Raw genomic sequence first — 18875 nt, 5'->3', positions numbered from 1 at the left:
GGGAGTCCTACTCCTACTAGGAGGAGGACTCCCCCCTCTCCTTGGCGCGCCCAAGGGCAGCCGGCCTCCCCCTTGCTCCTTTATATACGGGGGCAGGGGGGCACCTCTACACACAATTGATATATGATATTTTGGCCGTGTGCGGTGCCCCCCTCCACCATATTACACCTCGATAATATCGTTGCGGAGCTTAGGCAAAGCCCTGCGTCGGTAGAACATCATCATCATCACCACGCCGTCGTGCTGACGAAACTCACCCTCAACACTCGGCTGGATCGGAGTTCGAGGGACGTCATCGAGCTGAACGTGTGCTGAACTCGGAGGTGCCGTGCGTTCGGTACTTGATCGGTCGGATCGTGAAGACGTACGACTACATCAACCGCGTTGTGATAACGCTTCCGCTTTCGGTCTACGAGGGTACGTGGACAACACTCTCCCCTCTCGTTGCTATGCATCACCATGATCTTGCGTGAGCGTAGGAATTTTTTTGAAATTACTACGTTTCCCAACAGGTAGGTCCTCTGCCAGGGAGGCACTGGCGAGCCTCCCCCCCGGCAGAGGGCCCGTGGTCGCCGAGGGCGCCGCTGGCGTCCCCTTTGCCCCTTGGCATCATCCTGGTTTCTGGACGCCCCAACGGTGGTCGAGGGTGGCGCAAGGCGGGCCCCTCGTCTGGCGATATGAAGCAAGGCTCGCGCCTGTGAAGGTCTCCGCTCCTGACACTCTCACGTAATAATGAGTGGGGCTGTACACGCCCCGGAGTCTCCGGAGAGCCGCCCTCGGGCCTCGGGGGCTCCCGCCCACGTCCTAGTGGAGGCGCCATGCTCCGCGCCGGTGGAAGACCAGAAGACTAGACTAGGCGCCGGACGCGGCCATTTGCTTTTAACCTCTTGTTTGTAGCCCTGTTTTCTGGCTTTGGATTTAAGTTTGAAGTTGAATTTTCATTGGTATGCGCGGGGGTGTCTTTCTTATTTGTGTGATTTCTTGCGATCTCGTTCCTTACCTTGTTTCGGAGTCCGCACCTGCTGCCTCCCCCTCGCGAGCGGGGGCTGGGCGCGGTGCACGTGCGCTCCGCGCACGTCCTGCCATGGCTGGCGCTTGCTTCTCGCGAGGCCCTCTCGGACGGATCGGCTGGCTCCTCAGGAGCTCACGACCTCACGAGCCGGTTTGGAACCTGTCCTGACTAAGGTAAATTATAGTAGCAAGCTCATGGCGGGACTCGCGGGCTCATGAAAACACATCTCCAGCTTGTCCTAAGGAATAGAAGCAGTAATCCGTTTACATGAGGGGCTCCCCCTCCCAAAATGCTCTTACAACTTCCAGGGCCGTGCCCGAGCTTTCGCATGCAGGGTCAACGACAAGGAAGCACGTGCTCAATCGGACATGTCGCTCACTGCGTCCTCCGGGTCGCCCTCAGACGCGTCGCCGGCGTCGCTGTCACCGTCGTTGGCATCACTGTCACCATCGCCGGCGCCGCCCTCACCATCGTCGACCACGTCACCTTCATCCGCCGCGACCACCACCGCGTTGTCCTCGGAGGTGAAGGCCCTGACTAGAGCATCCACATTGTCTTCTACCCAGCGTGCAAGGTTGCCCCGGATGGCCTCGGGTACAGGGGCAATGGCGGCGTCAAAATCGAATTCGGGGTAGATTCTGGAGGTGGCTGAAGACGCGGGAGAACGCGTGCCCGAGCAGGCCACGGCTCCTCTCGTCAACAAGCTCACGAGCCCTCTCGGATCGATTTTCCAGGATTGTCACCACATCGGTGAAGAAGCAGAGGTGACTGGCGTAATCGTTCGTGTGGTGATGAGGGGCATGTTCGTCGCAGATGGTGCCCAGCACCGCGTTGGCTCTGATCCTGAGGCTTTGGAGCATGGGGGCGTGCACGCGCTCCAGCGTCTACCGCCGGAGCACTTCCTCCCTGCTCTACTGCACGAAGGACTCGGCGCTGGCGACCCGCTGCTGAAGAGAAAGCAACTCGGCACGGGCGGAGGCCAGCTCAGCCTGCCCTGAGACCAGGGCGGCTACGGTGGCTTTCTCGCGCCGTTCCGCCTCAGCCAACCCTGACCTGAGGGCAGTAGTCCTGCCCACAGCTTCGGCTTCCCCGAGCTTCAGCTTCTGGTCGTACCTGCCAACAAGATCTGCGCGAGCCTCGTCCACCCGGCGGTCGACCTCCTCCTGGGCCTTGGCCTCGCGCGCATCGACAACATCTTCTGCTTGGGCGACTTGGCGCTCCCTCGTCTCCAACCGCTCGAGCTCAAGGCTGCGCTCTGTGGCCTCCAGCAACAGTGCCTCCTCGCGCCCCGAGATCTCCTCCTCGTCGGACGGCGCACCCTTCATCGACGCCAAGGCGGCCCTGCGTGCCTCCACCTGCTGCTCCAAGGAGGCATTCAAGGCCTGGAGCTCCCGCCATCGCTCCTCGGTAACCGCGCAGCAACATTCGGCCTCCCTGGCCTCCCCCAAGGCTCGGGCGCTGGCCTCGCGCGAGGTTGCCAGGGATGCCTCGGCCTTCGCATTTGCGTGCTCACGCTGGCTTCAAGGCGCGCGTCAACATCCACGAGTTCTCCGCCGAGCCGGCTCATTGCGCTCATTGTCTCCTGAAAGAGCTTGTGGCGGACGACACTCCGCTCGTGTGCAACCTTTAGCATGCGACCAGGTCCGTCCTCCACAGCATGGGTTGCTGGCGGGATCGGAAGCGGCTCACCCCTTCCAGCAGGGGGCTGGGGGCTGGCGCTTCCCGGGTCGCCGACCGGGCTTGGGCAGGGGCCCGGATGGTCTGGAGCTCGTTGCTCGAAGAAGAAGCCAGGATCGAACCCATCTAGTCGTCGTCCACAAACAAAGGAGGAGCTCTTGGCATGCTTGCCAAACCCCAGGCGAGGCCACGAAGGAGAGACGGCAAAGGCGCGGGCTCGAGGCGCCAGGCTAGCGAGTTTGCCTCTCCGGACAACCTCGCGCCAGGGACGGCACGCTGGCTTGGGGCGCTCAAGGCTAGCGGGGGAGTCGAGGCAGGAGGAGGTTGCTTCTCAGGAGACTTCGCGGTCTTAGCAGTTGGGACACTGAGGAGACACTTTTAGGAGGGGAAGCAGCACTCGATAAATTACAAAGATAAGGTACTCACTCATCTATGGCGATATACTTCCTCTGCTTCAACGGCCGGAGGGCATTACTGCTGCAGCTTGGAGACCCTTTCCTCTTGCGGAGCGCGTCGAAGTCCAGACGGAGCCGGCCGAAGCGTGGGATACGGCAACCAGCGCAGGGCGCGGCTGGTGAGGCGCCCAAGGAGACGACCTCTGGAGTGCAGGGCTGTGGGGAGCCCTCGGGCTCCGCCTCATGATAACCTGACGAAACCTCATAGGCTTCGGCCTCAGGAGCAGCGGATTGCGTCGCCCCTCAGCTGTCGCCACAAGGCAGGAGTCACGGGCTCCCGGGGATGGCACCTCGGGAGCCTCGAGCGGTGTCGATGCCTCAGCACCCGCGCCTCCGGCCCCCAACGATGCTTGCCCCCTGCATCCACTCTTGGGGTAAGTTCGGCGCCGGCGGCAAGGAGGGGGACCACGGTGACGGGGTTCTCACGGGGCCCTTCAAGGCCGACTAGACGCAGCCCCCATTGATCGAAGGGGGGCATCTGCCCCGCGAACTCCACCCTGTTCGAGCAGCAGTACAAAAGAAAGCCCTCCAGTGGCATGTCGGCTGGCGAGGGGTCGCCCGTCAGGACCTCAAGCACCGTTTTTCATGCCTCGGGCGGAAGCACCGACTCCTGAAGCCTCATGCGATCCTGGCCGCCGGACAGGGCCCACATCGGCCGGGAATGGCGCTGGAGTGGGGTGAGGCGGCGTCGGAGGAACTCCTTCATCACCATGGGCGCGGTCACGCCAAGATCTTTCAGCCTCTTCAACCTGAGCCAGACGAAGGCAAGGCGGGGGCCCGCAAGCTTCTCGTGGCTCTAGCCGGAGCTGGAGATGGCGGGCGCGGACGGAGGCAAGAGCAGGGGCTGAGCATGCCAACGTCCACATACACCCACCGTGTCCGAAACCCGCTCACAGACGGTGGGAGCTCAAATTTAATTCCCGAGCCGGCCGTCGCAGCCACGGCCTGGAAGCTCAGGCATCCCGAGCTTTGCCGAGGATCAGTCAGGTGCAGCGAGCAGAAATGGCGTAGTAGGGCCATGGAAGGAGCAATGCCCACCATGGCCTCATAGACGAAGGCAAGGACGGCAAGAAGGGCGACGGATTGGGGACCTAGGTGCAGCATATGGATCTGGTAATGGGAAAGCACGGCGTTGAAGAAGGCGGAGAAGGGAGGAACCAGGCCGGCCCACAAGGCGTCAATGAAGAACTGGACCTCGATGGCTGTCCTATCGACAAAAGCTCGAGAAGCAGGCCAGGCCATCGTCCCTCCCCATTCGTTGAAGCTGGTGGGGAGCGCCGGGCGGACCTTGTCCATGGCCTCCTGGTTGAGCACCAGCGATCGACCGACGGCGGGCCCAATGGCCGGGGGTGGCCTGGCTGAGGACATGGGCTTCTTCCCCTTCTCCGTTCGGTTCGGCGCCATGGCGATGGAGAGGGTTGATCTCGGGTCGAATTGGGAGAAGAAGATGAGTTTCGAGGAAGCGGAGGACTTGGGGGAGTGCGTCACCAGCAACGGGGAAATAACTGTGTAGGACGCCGTGGCCGTCTAGCCAGGCGGATATCAAGGCTGCATGGACGCCGCCGCCTGAGGGAGTCCTGGACTAAGGGGTCCTCGGGCATCCGACTTGTTAGACATGGGCCGGACTGGTGGGCTGTGAAGATACGAAGACCGAAGACTTTCTCCCCTGTTCGGATGGGACTCTCCTTGGTGTGGAAGGCAAGCTTGGTGTCCAAATATGAAGATTCCTTTCTCTTTAACCGACTTTGTACAACCCTAGTCCCCTCCGGTGTCTATATAAACCGGAGTGCTTAGTCCGTATAGGGAGAATTACAATCATAATCATACAGGCTAAACTTCTAGGGTTTTAGCCATTACGATCTCGTGGTAGATCAACTCTTGTAATACTCATATTCATCAAGATCAATCAAGCAGGAAGTAGGGTATTACCTCCATAGAGAGGGCCCGAACCTGGGTAAACATTGTGTCCCCTGTCTCCTGTTACCATCGACCTTAGACGCACAGTTCGGGACCCCCTACCTGAGATCCGCCGGTTTTGACAACGACATTGGTGCTTTTATTGAGAGTTCCACTGTGTCATCGTCAAAAGGTTTGATGGCTCCTTCAATCATCTACAACAATGTTGTCCAAGGGGAAGTCTTCCTCCCCGGACAGATCTTTGTATTTGGCGGCTTTGCACTACGCGCCAACTCGCTTGGCCATCTGGAGCAGATCGAAAGCTACGCCCCTGGCCATCAGGTCAAATTTGGAAGCTTGAACTACGTTGCGGATATCCGCGGAGACTTGATCTTCGACGGATTCGAGACCACGACAGCCGCTCCCTGTCACCACGATGAACATGACTTAAATCTGTCATCGGACCATACCCAGGATATAGCACCTGTAACCGCTCTGGCCTTAGATCCGGAGCAGATCGCGCCATTTGAGGACGGGAAGCTCAACCCCGCCACGGAAGCCGCAGACTCCGCCACGGAAGCCGCAGACTCAGCGGCGTTAGAGACGCACACAGACCTAACTTCAAGTGACATATGTTTCACCGGAACCATGGACTCGTCTCCGGCTACAGATTCTCAAGCATGTGCATCTGCGCACATCGAGCTTGATCAGTCATCGATCGTCGAATTTAGCTCCGCGGACATCTTCCGGCACTCGCCTTTGGGTGACGTGCTAAACTCATTAAAAACTCTATCCTTAGCGGGGGACTCTCAGCCGAATTATATTCGGTTTGAACTGGAGGCTAATGATGGAGAATTTCGTTTCCCACCCACCGCCCACTTCATAGCCACTGTCGAGGACCTAACCGACATGCTCGATTATGGCACCGAAGACATCGACGGAATGGACGACGATGCCGGAGAAGAGGAGGCCCAAAACCCGCCGTTCACCGGAGGATGGACGACCACCTCCTCATATGACGTATACATGGTGGATGCACCAAAAGAGAATAGCGGCGATGACAAGGAAAATCCAGTTGAGGATGAACGTCCTAAGATACAACCAAAGCGACGGCGTCAGCGGCGCCACTCTAAATCACGCCGCAACAAAGACAGCAATACCGGCACAGGAGACGATAACACTCCGGACGGTGCTGAAGACAGAGAAGACCCCGACGAAGAAACTGCCGAACAGGACGATCGGGAAGATGGACAAGTTAGCCCTGATGAACAAGCCATACACGAAGACTCGGAGGACAGTAATTATCTTCCGCTCTCCGAGGAGGAGATGAGCCTCGGCAACGAGGACTTTATCATGCCTGAGGAACCTCTCGAGGAGGAGTGCTTTAAGCGCCGGGTAATAGCCACTGCAAGGAGCCTCAAAAAGAAGCAGCAGCAGCTTCAAGCTGATCAAGATCTGCGAAATGATAGATGGACCGATGTCCTGGCAGCCGAGGAATACGGCCTCAAGCGCCCAGCCAAAAGTTACCCGAAGCGTAAATTACTACCTCAGTTCGATGATGAGGCGCTGGAGCCCATACCATCATCGCGCAATGCAGCTGACCGACCACCACGTGGTCAGGACAAAGCGGAAACTCAAGCCGAACACGAGCCCGCCCCACCTCACCGTAATGGCAGGGATAAAACAGCTCGGGGACATACCTATCACCTGCGGCAGGGCTTGGATAGTAGAGCAGGTCAGAACAGATCGATCTATGGATCACGAGGACGCGCCCCGACACGCGACAACGGCTATGTAGCCAGACGCAACAATCATACTCACGCCCCGGCCGAGAACCGCAGACGGACTCCATCCGAGCTACGTCGCGACGTGGCCCGATACAGAGGCGCCGCACACCCCCTTTGCTTCACTGACGAGGTAATGGAGCACGAATTCCCAGAAGGGTTCAAACCCGTAAACATCGAATCATACGATGGGACAACAGACCCCGCGGTATGGATCGAGGATTTTCTTCTTCACATTCATATGGCCCGCGGCGATGATCTCCATGCCATCAAATACCTCCCACTAAAACTCAAAGGACCAGCCCTGTACTGGTTGAACAGTCTGCCCGAAAACTGCATCGGCAGCTGGGAGGACTTGGAAGAGGCCTTCCTTGACAACTTCCAAGGTACATATGGTCGACCTCCGGATGCCGATGACTTAAGTCACATAATTCAACAGCCCGGAGAGTCAGCCAGGAAATTCTGGACTAGGTTCTTGACCAAAAAGAACCAGATCGTCGACTGTCCGGATGCCGAAGCCCTGGCGGCCTTTAATCACAGCATCCGAGACGATTGGCTCGCCTGACACCTCGGCCAAGAAAAGCCGAAGTCCATGGCAGCCCTTACGGCACTTATGACCCGCTTTCGCATGGGCGAAGATAGCTGGCTAGCACGTAACAACAATAATGTAAGCGACCCTGGCACTGCGGAAGCTAGGAATAGCAACGGCAAGCCTCGAGGCAATAGGCACAAGCGTCGAAACAACGGTGATAATACCGATGACACGGAGGTCAACACCGGATTCAGTGGCTCCAAGTCCGGCCAGCGGAAGAAGCCGTTCAAAAAGAACAATTCGGGCTCATCCAGCTTGGACCGCATACTCGATCGTCCGTGCTAGATTCATGGCACCCCAGAAAAACCAGCCAACCATACCAACAGAGATTGTTGGGTTTTTAAACAGGCCGGCAAGTTAAATGCCGAGAACAAGGAGAAGGGGTCGCAAAGCAAGGACGATGACGAGGAGCCTCGACCACCGAACACAGGGGGACAGGAGAAGTTTGCACCTCAGGTCAAAACAGTGAACATGATATACGCTACCCACATCCCCAAGAGGGAACGCAAGCGCACCCTCAGGGACGTTTATGCGATGGAGCCAGTCGCCCCAAAATTCAACCCATGGTCTTCCTGTCCGATCACTTTTGATCGTAGAGACCATTCGACCAGTATCCGTCATGGCGATTCAGCCGCACTGGTCCTTGACCCAATCATTGATGGATTCCACCTCACGCGAGTCCTCATGGACGGTGGTAGCAGCCTGAACCTGATCTATCAGGATACAGCGTGCAAAATGGGCATTAACCCCTCAAGAATTAAGCCCACAAGGACTACCTCTAAAGGAGTCATACCAGGTGTAGAGGCCCGCTATACGGGCTCAATCACCCTCGAGATTGTCTTCGGATCCCCGGACAATTTTCGAAGCGAAGAATTGATCTTCGATATCGTCCCCTTTCGCAGCGGCTATCACACACTGCTTGGACGAACCGCATTTGCGCGCTTCAACGTGGTGCCACACTACGCTTATCTTAAGCTCAAGATGCCCGGACTACGCGGCGTCATAACAGTCAATGGAAACACGGAACGCTCCCTCCGTACCGAGGAGCACACCGCTGCGTTAGCAGCGGAAGTACAGAGCGGCCTCCTCAAGCAGAACATTAATTCGTCGACCGAGCTCTCGGACACTGTCAAACGAGTCCGGACTACTCTGCTGCAGGACAGCGCAGCTCGTCAAGCTCGATTAGCAATTTGGCCTCCGTCCCAGTCCCAACCAAGTGGCGGCACTCGTACCACGCGTACATAACTACGCACGCAAAATACCATGGGCATAGACAGAGGCATAACTAGCTTGTGACCCATACTACGGCTCGACCGATGTTGGACACACATACTTTCAATTTTTCTTGTTTATCCTTCTCAGGTTTCTTTTCCGCAGGCTTCTCCCGACGACCTGATCATCGGTCCTCTCGACAGGACAGATCCACCAAGATGGCAAGAAGCACTGGCGTACAAGGGAATTTCTAGGTGGTCTCTTTAACGATCACTCTACCTGCTTTCAGGACCCGCACGCAGCTCTCTCTTGGTAGTGGCATGTTAAATAGCCCGATTGCTTATTGCACCACTTGTGCAAATACACTTTAACGTATTAATCAAACTATAATGGAAACAGTTTGCGGCCCAACATCTGCGGCACTAGCTTACTACCCCCCTTTTTCCTTTTTTCTTTGATAATCTTCTCAAAGTTGCGCCCGTACACTTTCGTACGCTTTAATCTGTCAGGGGCTTCATTGCGACCCATAATACGACAACGAAGTCCGAACACTTTTTACAATATAGTTCGGCACCCCGAATTTAGCATTATATGCATTGGCTCCGAATCATGTCTTTGGTTAAGAGTTGGGTTGCCCGACTCCTGCGCTTACTACCTTACGTTCCGCTATATCGGCTAGGGTTGTAAAGGGAGAACTACTGCGATTGTGTCCTGGTTTATCTGGATGAGCACCTCATTAGAGAAAGCCGAAAACTGACTGTCATGATGCGGCGAGAGCCGGTTAGCTCTTCGGAGGTTTCAAATCTTTAGCGATTTTTTCCGCATTATGCGATGAATCGGCTTTTACCTGATTAGGTGTTTACAGTACCCTAGTTCGGATACTAGGGGCTGAGCCTAAATTTTCATTGTAGAACTCCTATGGCTAAGTGAGGGTGATAAAGCCACATAGTCCGATTGCCTAGTTTGTTACGCTAAACACCTCCTTCAAGGACCAAACAAATTGGATCAAGAGTGTTCAGATTCCATCCCGAACACCCCCGTACTACCTACGTGGGGGTTGAAGCCGATGACTGGACAACTCTCAAAAATTTCATAAACACGGCCGCACAGGAGGTAAAATTTTAACAAGCATTATATTACATAATCGACTTTGTTTCATAATACAAGGCGAGATAATATGAATATATTCATTCAAAGATCACATCTTTCGCACACTGCCCCGCCACAATGCGGGATCCCTCCAGGACATTGTCAAAATATAGCTCGGGCGTGCGGTGCTCCATGCCCTCGGGTGGTCCCTCGGTCGCGAGCTTGATGGCGTTCACCTTCGCCCACTGCACCTTGACACGGGCAAAGGCCATCTGCGCACCCTCGATGTAGACCGATCGCTTGATAACAACAAGACGGGGGCAAGCATTGACCAGCTGCTTCACGAGCCCGAAGTAGCTGCTGGGTATAGCTTCTACAGGCCATAGCCGGATTATTAAATCCTTCATGGCTAGTTCGGCCACCCTATGTAGTTCGACCAGCTGTTCTAGCTAGTCGCTAAAGGGCATAGGATGTTCTGGTGCAAGGTATTGCGACCAGAACAGCTTCTCCGTTGAGCTCTCCTCTTCGGCTCGGAAGAATTCCGCAGCGTCAGAGACACTGCGCGGCAGATCCACAAATGCCCCTGGGGAACTCCAAATCCGGGTTAGGAAAAGGTACCTCTTCTTCACATACTAGCTTTGCATACTAAAAGCCTTACCCACCGCGATTTTCTTGGCCTCGTGAATCTCCTGGAGGGCGGCCTGGGCTTCAACCCGGGCCTCTTCCGCGCTTTGGCGAGCCTTGGCGAGTTCGGTCTCTTGGGCCGAAACATTGCGCTCCAAGGACTCGCATTTCTTTATGGCATCCTGGAGCTCCTGCTGGACCTCATTAAGCCTGGCCTCGTGCTTCTCACGGGCGGCCTGTTCCTTGGCAGCTTTCTCCTTGGCCTTGGCCAGCGCCTTTTTAAGGACCTCGACCTCGGTCGCCGCTCCTACAAATATCATGGCACTACGGTCAGCACACATCATTTATTCTTTCCGAATATACAGCAAGTCACCACATACCTTGCTTATCCTCCAGCTGCCTTTTCACAAGGTCGAGCTCTTCTTCGGCCCGCTCCAGACCCTGCTTTAGTCCGGAGACCTCAGCAGCATGCGAGGTTGCGGCCAGCAACGACGCCTGCTTATTCACATAAGACATATTTGGTTAGTTTCCTGCGAAAATTAGTTGATCCTCTATCCGGCTTTTCTTTCCGAACACCAGACAGTGTCTCAGGGGCTACTGTCTATACTATGACTTTCTCTTTTGTGTTGCTTACCTCAAAGCCCGTCAGCAGGCTGGTGCAGGCTTCGGTCAGTCCGCTTTTGACGGATTGAACCCTCTCAACCACCGTACCCATAAGGATACGGCGTTCCTCCACAATGGAAGCGCCTCGTAGCGCTTCCAGCAGATTATCCGGTGCCTCTGGTTGGACAGAAGTCACCGGCGGAATAGGCACACCTCCTTCTCTCGAAGGAGGCTGCTCACCAGATTCCGGAGCCGTGTAGGTCTCCGAGATGGTATCCGGCTGGGGGCCGAATTGGATATGGCCCCCATCGCCAGTCTCCATGGGGGCGTTCTCCCCCATGTGTCCGGCGGCTGAGGATTCATCCTCTGTCGCCACCTTGATGACCTCCTGAACCTCTCCCTGGCCGAGGAAGGTCCTTCGCGACAGCACCTCGGCGTCGCCCTTGGCCATGGGAGAGTGAGCGGCCGACGGTGACTCGCTGGCCATCGCCTTTGAATCCAGCGAACCTCCTGATGAGGATCGCAGGGAGCTGTGTGGGCCGTTTTGCAATTGCATAATTCAACATGTTAAAACTATGAAGTAGAGAGGTCGGATATACGGACGCATCAGGGTTTCTTAGTACATACGATGTGGCCAGGGGCTTGTCTCGGGGGCGCGGCTCTGGGCTGCTATCAACGTCCCACGTAGAGTTATCCGCGAGTGAGGTCTTCCCCCTCTTGGACGCCTCTGCCTCCAGATTTGTGGAGGCCGCCCTCTTCTTCCTTCCCCCCTCAGGGGGAGAGCTGATTTCCTCCTCCTCCTTGTCGTCGTCTTCGGCGACGGAGGAGTGAGTCTTGTTGTCTTCCGACGTCATGTCCGAAGCTCCTTTGCGGCGGGGGCCACTCCGGACCCCTTTGGCCTTCTTCTCCGGCGCCTGGTAGGGCGCCGGAACCAGCATCGTCGTTAAAAGCGGAATTGCTGGTTCCTCGGGCAGCGGAGCCGGACACCAAATCCTCTCCGCCTTCTTTGTCCAGGCCTGGAAGAATAACTAGTGGAGTTTAGGTATCTTCCTTGAATAAGCAAGTAGAGGATACGCCTTGAAACGCGAAAGACTTACCACACTGGCGGGATAGGCCAGATCATGCCCGCGGTCCTCGGACATCTCCGGCGGAGTCTCATTGCCCTTGAAGAGCAACTTCCAGATATCTTCGTGCGTTGTTTCGAAGAGCCGTTCCAAGGTCTGGTGCTTCTTCGGATCGAATTCCCATAAACGGGAAGTCCGGCTCTGGCATGGAAGGATCCGGCGAACTAACATCACCTGGATCACGTTGACGAGCTTGATGTTTTTGTCCACCATGCTTTGGATGCGCGTTTGTAGCGCCATCAGCTCGTCCGACGAGGACCAATTCGGGCCCTTCTCTATCCAGGAGGTGAGCCACATTGGAGATCCGGACTTGAATTCGGGAGCCGCGACCCAGGTGGCGTCGCGGGGCTCTGTGACATAGAACCACAGTTTCTGCCACTCTTTGACGGTCTCCACAAAAGTACCCTTGGGCCATGTGACATTGGGCAGCTTGCTCACCATGGCGCCTCCGCCCTCTGTGTGTTGGCCATCCACCACCTTCGGCTTCACGTTGAAGATCTTAAGCAATAGTCCGAAGTGGGGTGGAATGCGGAGGAAGGTCTCACACACGACGATGAATGCTGAGATGTTGAGGAAGGAGTTTGGGGCTAGATCATGGAAATCTAGCCCATAATAGAACATTAGTCTGTGGACGAAGGGGTGGAGAGGAAACCCTAACCCGCAGACGAAGTGGGGGACGAACACCACCCTCTCGTGGCTTCGGGTGGGGATGATCTGCCCCTTGGCCGGGAGCCGGTGGGTGATTTCCTAGGTACCCGGCCTCCCGAAGCTTGGTGATGTCCTTATCCTTGACGGAGGAGGCCATCCACTTGCCTTGCGCTCCAGATCCGGACATGGTCGAGTGCTTTCTCAAGGTGGAAAAGATGAGGACTTGGGCGCTTGAGCTCGAGGATAGGAGGACAGAGATAGAGAGAAGACGTGGGTGAAAGAAGGGAATCCTTATCTCCTTATAAAGGCAGTGAATATCAAGCGCCTCCCCACTCGCATTAAAACTTGCCTCTTCCCAAGGGCTGTGCAAATGGCACGGTTAGATTACACACGCCCGTATTGATGAGGATCCCGCAATAAGGGGACACGACCTCTGCTTTGACAGGACGTGCCAATAAGACCACATCTCAAAGCGGCAGGCCAAAAACGGTTCGAAATAATGACCGGGTGATGACGTGGTATCACATTACTAAAAGTTGCTAGCAGATGGGATTCGTGAAATATTATAATCCCTGCGGTTGTGTGTGGGATTTGTTTTGCAGAGTCGGACACGTTCGTTGCATCCGAAGACTGTGTTGGAGCATTTGGAGAAGGAACCCGCCTTGCAATGCCGAAGAGATCTGCGTGCCGGACACCTCGTCATTGAAGCCTGGTTCAGGGGCTACTAAGGGAGTCCTGGACTAAGGGGTCCTCGGGTGTCCGACCTGGCAGACATGGGCCGGACTGATGGGTTGTGAAGATACGAAGATCGAAGACTTTCTCTCGTCTCCGGATGGGACTCTCCTTGGCGTGGAAGGCAAGCTTGGCGTCCAAATATGAAGATTCCTTTCTCTGTAACCTACTTTGTACAACCCTAGTCCCCTCCGGTGTCTATATAAACTGGAGGGCTTAGTCTGTAGAGGGAGAATTACAATCATAATCATACAGGCTAGACTTCTAGAGTTTTAGCCATTACGATCTTGTGGTAGATCAACTCTTGTAATACTCATATTCATCAAGATCAATCATGCAGGAAGTAGGGTATTACCTCCATAGAGAGGGCCCGAACCTGGGTAAACATTGTGTCCCCTGTCTCCTGTTACCATCGACCTTAGACGCACAGTTCGGGACCCCCTATCCGAGATCCGCAGATTTTGACACCGACACCTGTCGGCGTTCTGGGAATGGGGGTCCCCAGACTTGCCTGCCTGCGGCCCACGGCGTGGCTTTGCTAGCGGGCTTGTACGCCCCAACTTCATCAACAAGGCATTCAAGACCCTCGCGAGGGGCCAAGCCTCGTGAGGCGGACGACGCAAGACCTCCTCCGGAGTGGCCTCTCCAGGCAGGTTCACGAGGAGTGGAGATGTCAAGGCGAGGGAAACCTCGCGAGGCTCTCGTGACGTGAGCCATGACGATCGACACCAGGCGGGCGCCAGCGCGCGCAGCGTCCTTGTTTCCTCTTTGGTGCTAAGGAGGCAGGCGCAGGCGCGGAGTACCGAGGCATCAGGCAGAGGTTTCCGTATCGGTGCAACAAGACCAAGACCAGTAGGACGGCAAGACGGAGTTCACCATGGAGCCCAAGACGGCGTCACCGCTAGAGGCTTTTGCAGGCGAAGACCACTTTTGTCAGGATAGCTTGTACTAGCTGTCCGCTTTCAAATTTCCCGCCGTTGTTGGCTCCCTTCTCGCTCAATATTTGGGGAGAGGACCAGGGCCTATATAAGAAGAGCTAGCCACCATAGTAGGGGGTGGGATCATATCCAGAGCCAAACCCTCGCCTCACACCAAACACAAGAACACCTCAACCTCAGGAGGTCGTTCTTCCCCTTGTACTGTTCTTCATCAGCCCAAGAGGCAATCCACCACCACCACACTGGAGTAGGGTATTATACCACAACGGTGGCCCGAACCAGTATAAATCTCGTGTCTTTCTATGTTGTGAGTTTGTTGAGTTCGTCCGCGAGATCGTAGCGAGCTAGGGCATGGATCGATAGGAGGGAAAGAGCTTCGCGCGCACCCCAGAGTTCGAACCTTAAGGGTAATGCCGGAACCCCACATCCGACATTTGGCGCGCTAGGTAGGGGTGTGCCAGAGCCTCTTCCTCGCCGGTCGATCCACCGACGCTCCATGCCCTGATGTCCGGCAATCCAAGGCTAGACTCCGACCGCTGGGCGGCTTGGCCAGCCCGGGCGGTGTCACCTGCCCATGAAGACCTCGACCCCCCGCTCCAGGCGGCGCGAGCGCCGTCCAACGCTGCAGGGCGCGGGCGGCGTGGCCAGGCGTCGTCTACCCTCACCCCATGGCAAGTACGAGCCGCTGCAAGGGCAGCAAGCCACGCCGCAGCAACGGCGCCACACACACGGTGGGAGCAGGCGAACATGCGGGCAGCACTCACGGTGGCGCGAGAGCTGCTGCGGTGCCGGCTGATGGAGAGCGGCTGGGATGCACTGCTGGAGCGCGTTGTCGAGCTGCTGGATGCGGCGGCATCGGGAGCGCCACCCTTCTGCTATCAGCTTCCTTCTCAGGCCACTACGGGGTCTCACGGCGGGCCTCGCCACAACCACGCTCCATCGGGTGCGCTTGGGGGCTTCGTTAACACCAGCACGGCCGACGGCGCCGGGGGCTCCACCGCCCCCATGTCGCCCGTGACAAGCATGGGCACAAGCGTCGCCTCCCATGGTCCCAGTGGGATGCCGCATTACCATCTTCAGGACGCCACGCTGGGCCGGGCGACATGGAGTGTGGGGCACTACGGCGAGGTGTTCGGGGTGACGGCCCCGGAAGCCTATGTGCCCCGCATGATGGACCAGGAGTAGCACTGGAAGACGACCCTGGCTCGTTCCTCGGAGAGGATTGGGAAGAGGGGACGCTGGAAGTTGAAGCCTTCCAGGAACCAACAGAGAACCGCGACGATCGCACCAGCAACGACAACTTCAGGGTACCGCTAATCTCTTAGGTCAGGCTTACGCTAACCATGGGCTGCAAGTGAATCACGTCACAACGTCGGTCGACGACCCTGGCACAGCAGCATCCCTTCCGTCGGGGGAAGCACGCTGGGGGCCACGCGGAGGGAGCCAGGAGCAAGGCCCCTCCCCACGCCGCGTGAAGCCATGCAACATCCGGAGGTAGGCCCTCTACCGGGGAGGTGCCGGGGAGCCTTCCCCCGGCAGATGACCCGTGGTCGCCGGGGGCACCGCTGGCGTCCCCTTTCCCCCCTTTGTGTCGTCCAGGTTGCCGGTTGGCTCAAAGGTGGTCGAGGGTGGCGCAAGGCGGGGCCCTCGTCTGGCGATATGAAGCAAGGCCGGTTCCTGTGAAGAAGGCCCAGTGCCTGCGAAGCTCCCCGCCCGTGACACTCTCACGTAATAATGACTGGGGCTATACACGCCCCGAAGTCTCAGGGGTGCCGGCCTCAGGCCCCGGGGCTCCCTCCCACGCCTAGTGGCAGCACTTCGCTCCGAGCTGGTGAGAAGACTCGAAGACTAGAAGACTAGACTAGGCGCCGGACGCGGCCATTTGCTTTGGATCTCTTCTTCTGTAGCCTTGCTTTCTGGATTTGGATTTAAGTTGAAGTCGAGTTTTTGTCATTACGTGCGAGGGGTGAATTTTCTCGTTCAAGCGATTTCTTGCCATCTGGTTCTTGCCTTGTTCTAGAGCTCACGCTCGCCGTCTCCCCCTCGTGGGCCCCTCGCGAGCGGGGCTGGGCACAGCACGCATGCCACGCGCGCCGATCGACGTAGGAACCTCGTGAGGGCCACTTGGGCGAGTCAGCAGACCCTTCAGGAGCCCGCGGCGGCTCTCGACCTTACAATCTGATTTAGGGCCTGCCCTAGCTAAGGTAAGCCATGGTGACAAAACTTGCCGTCAGACTCATGACTGGCTAGAATGCACCCTCGGTTCGGCATAAGAAGTAGAAATCATGATTTGTTTACATGAGGGGCTCCCCCTTCCAAAATGCTCTCACAATCTTTAAGGGCCACGCCCGAGTTTTCGCATACAGGGTGAAGCAGTAAAAGGATCAGGAACTAGCCGGATAAGTCGCTCGCCGCATCCTCCGCGTCGTCTTGAGACGCGTCGCTCGCGTCACCGTCACCATCGTCGGCGCCGCCGCCACCGTCACCGGCGCCGACGTCATCATCATCGACCATGTTGCCTTCGTCTGCGGCGACCACCACCGTGTCGTCCTCTTAAGTGAAGGCCCCAACGCGTCCACGTTGTCCTCTACCCACCGTGCCAGGTCGTCCCGAACGACCGTGGGTACGGGGGCGATGGCGGCGTCGAAGTCGAAGTCGGGGTTGGCGTTCAGGAGGTGGCTGAAAACACGGGAGAAAGCACGCTCGAGCAGGCCGCGGCTCCTCTCTTCCACGAGCCTGTGGGCTTCGTCTGATCGGGCCTCCAGGCGTGTCACCACATCAGTGAAGAAGCAGAGGTGACTGGCGTGGTCATTCACCTGAGGATGGGGGGCATTCGCATCACAGACATGGCCCAGGGCAGTGTTGGCCCTGTTCCGAAGTTCCTGAAGCATGGGAGCGTGAACACGCTCCAGCTCCGCCTCTCCAGCACCTCCTCCCTATTTTGCCGCGCGACGGCCTCGGCATCTTCAACCTGTTTCTGAAGCAGAAGCAGCTCGGCGCCGGCGGAGGCCATGTCCGCCTGTGCCGTGGCCAAGGCGGCAGCGGTGGCCTCCCCACGCCTCTCCGCCTCATGTAACCTGGGCCTAAGAGCCGTGGCCCTGCCCGCATCCTCCATTCCCACGAGCTTCAGCTTCAAGTCATACCGACCTTCAAGATCCGCGCGAACCCAGGCCACCTGACGATCGACTTCCTCCTGGACCTTGGCCTCGCGAGCCCCAATGGCATCTTCCGCCTAAGCAACTTGACGCTCCCTCATCTCCAGTCGCTCGAGCTCAAGGCTGGCTTCCAGAGCCAGCGCCTCCTCACGCTTCCGGACCTCTTCCTCCTCTGCGGGCGTCCCCCTCAGTGACGCAAGGGCGGCTCTGCGCACCTCCACATGCTGCTTGAGGGACGCACTCCAGGCCTGGAGCTCCCACGCGCGCTTCTCCGCAGCCTCGCGAGCCTCCTCCAAGGCTCGGGAGCAAGCTTCGCGGGAAACCTTGAGGGACGCCTCGGCCTTCGCATTGTCGAGATCACGCTGATAGCGGCCAAGGTTGATGGCCACCCTTAGCTTACGCCACTCCTCCGCCAGCCGAAGACCTTCAGCCTCAAGGCGCGAGTCGGCACCCACAAGCTCTTCACCAAGTCGGCTCATCGCGCCCATCGCCTCCTGGAAAAGCTCATGGCGAACGATGCTTCGCCCGCGCTCAGACTCGAACACGCGGCCCACCTCGTCCTCCACCTCGGGGGCTGCAGGCGGGACATCAAGTGGCGCACCGCCTCTCGGCAGGGGGCTGGTGCCACTCCAGGCGCCGACCCGACCTCGCGAGAAGCTCCGGCCGGACGCGGCCCGCTGCTTGAGGAGGAACCGAAGGCCAAAGTCAACCAGCTGTTCTCCACAACCAGGGGAAGAGACCGGGGAACGCCCGCCAGGCTCCAAGCCAGACCGTGCAGGATTGGCAGCGAAGCCACAGATTCAAGGCTCCATGAAGGTGAGCGCACCCCTCGGCTGACCCGGCTCCGGGCGCGGCATGCAGGCTCGGGGTGCACAAGGCCAACGGGGGTGCCGAGGAAGGCGATGATTGCTTCATGAGGGACCCAACGGCCCTGGTAGAAGGGGTCCTGAAGAGCTAGCGCCAGGAAGTAAAGCAGCGATCAAGAAATCGCAAGGTGCAGTACTTACTCATCGACAGCAAAGTACTTTCGCCGCTTCAACGGCCTGAAGATGTTGTTGCCGCTCGGGGATCTTTTCCTCTTGCGGAGCTCCTCGAAGTCCCCGCAAAGCCGATCGAAGCGCTGGACGTCGCGGCCGACGCGAGGCGGGGCCGAAGAAGAGCTTGGAAGGACAACTTCAGGGGTGCCCGGCTGCGGTGAACAGTCGGGCGCCGTCTCGCCAAGACCTCCCGAGGACGACGCCCCAGGATCACCACGCGGCATGTGCTCCTCAGTGCTTGGGCCACCGGCCTCCGTCGGAGCTCGCCCTCCTACACCCTCACATGGGGCGAGCATG

Source organism: Triticum aestivum, chromosome 2D, assembly GCF_018294505.1.
Source record: "Triticum aestivum cultivar Chinese Spring chromosome 2D, IWGSC CS RefSeq v2.1, whole genome shotgun sequence".
Taxonomy (NCBI): domain Eukaryota; kingdom Viridiplantae; phylum Streptophyta; class Magnoliopsida; order Poales; family Poaceae; genus Triticum; species Triticum aestivum.
The sequence above is the reverse complement of the archived record's forward strand: the minus strand, read 5'-3'. Positions refer to the sequence as shown.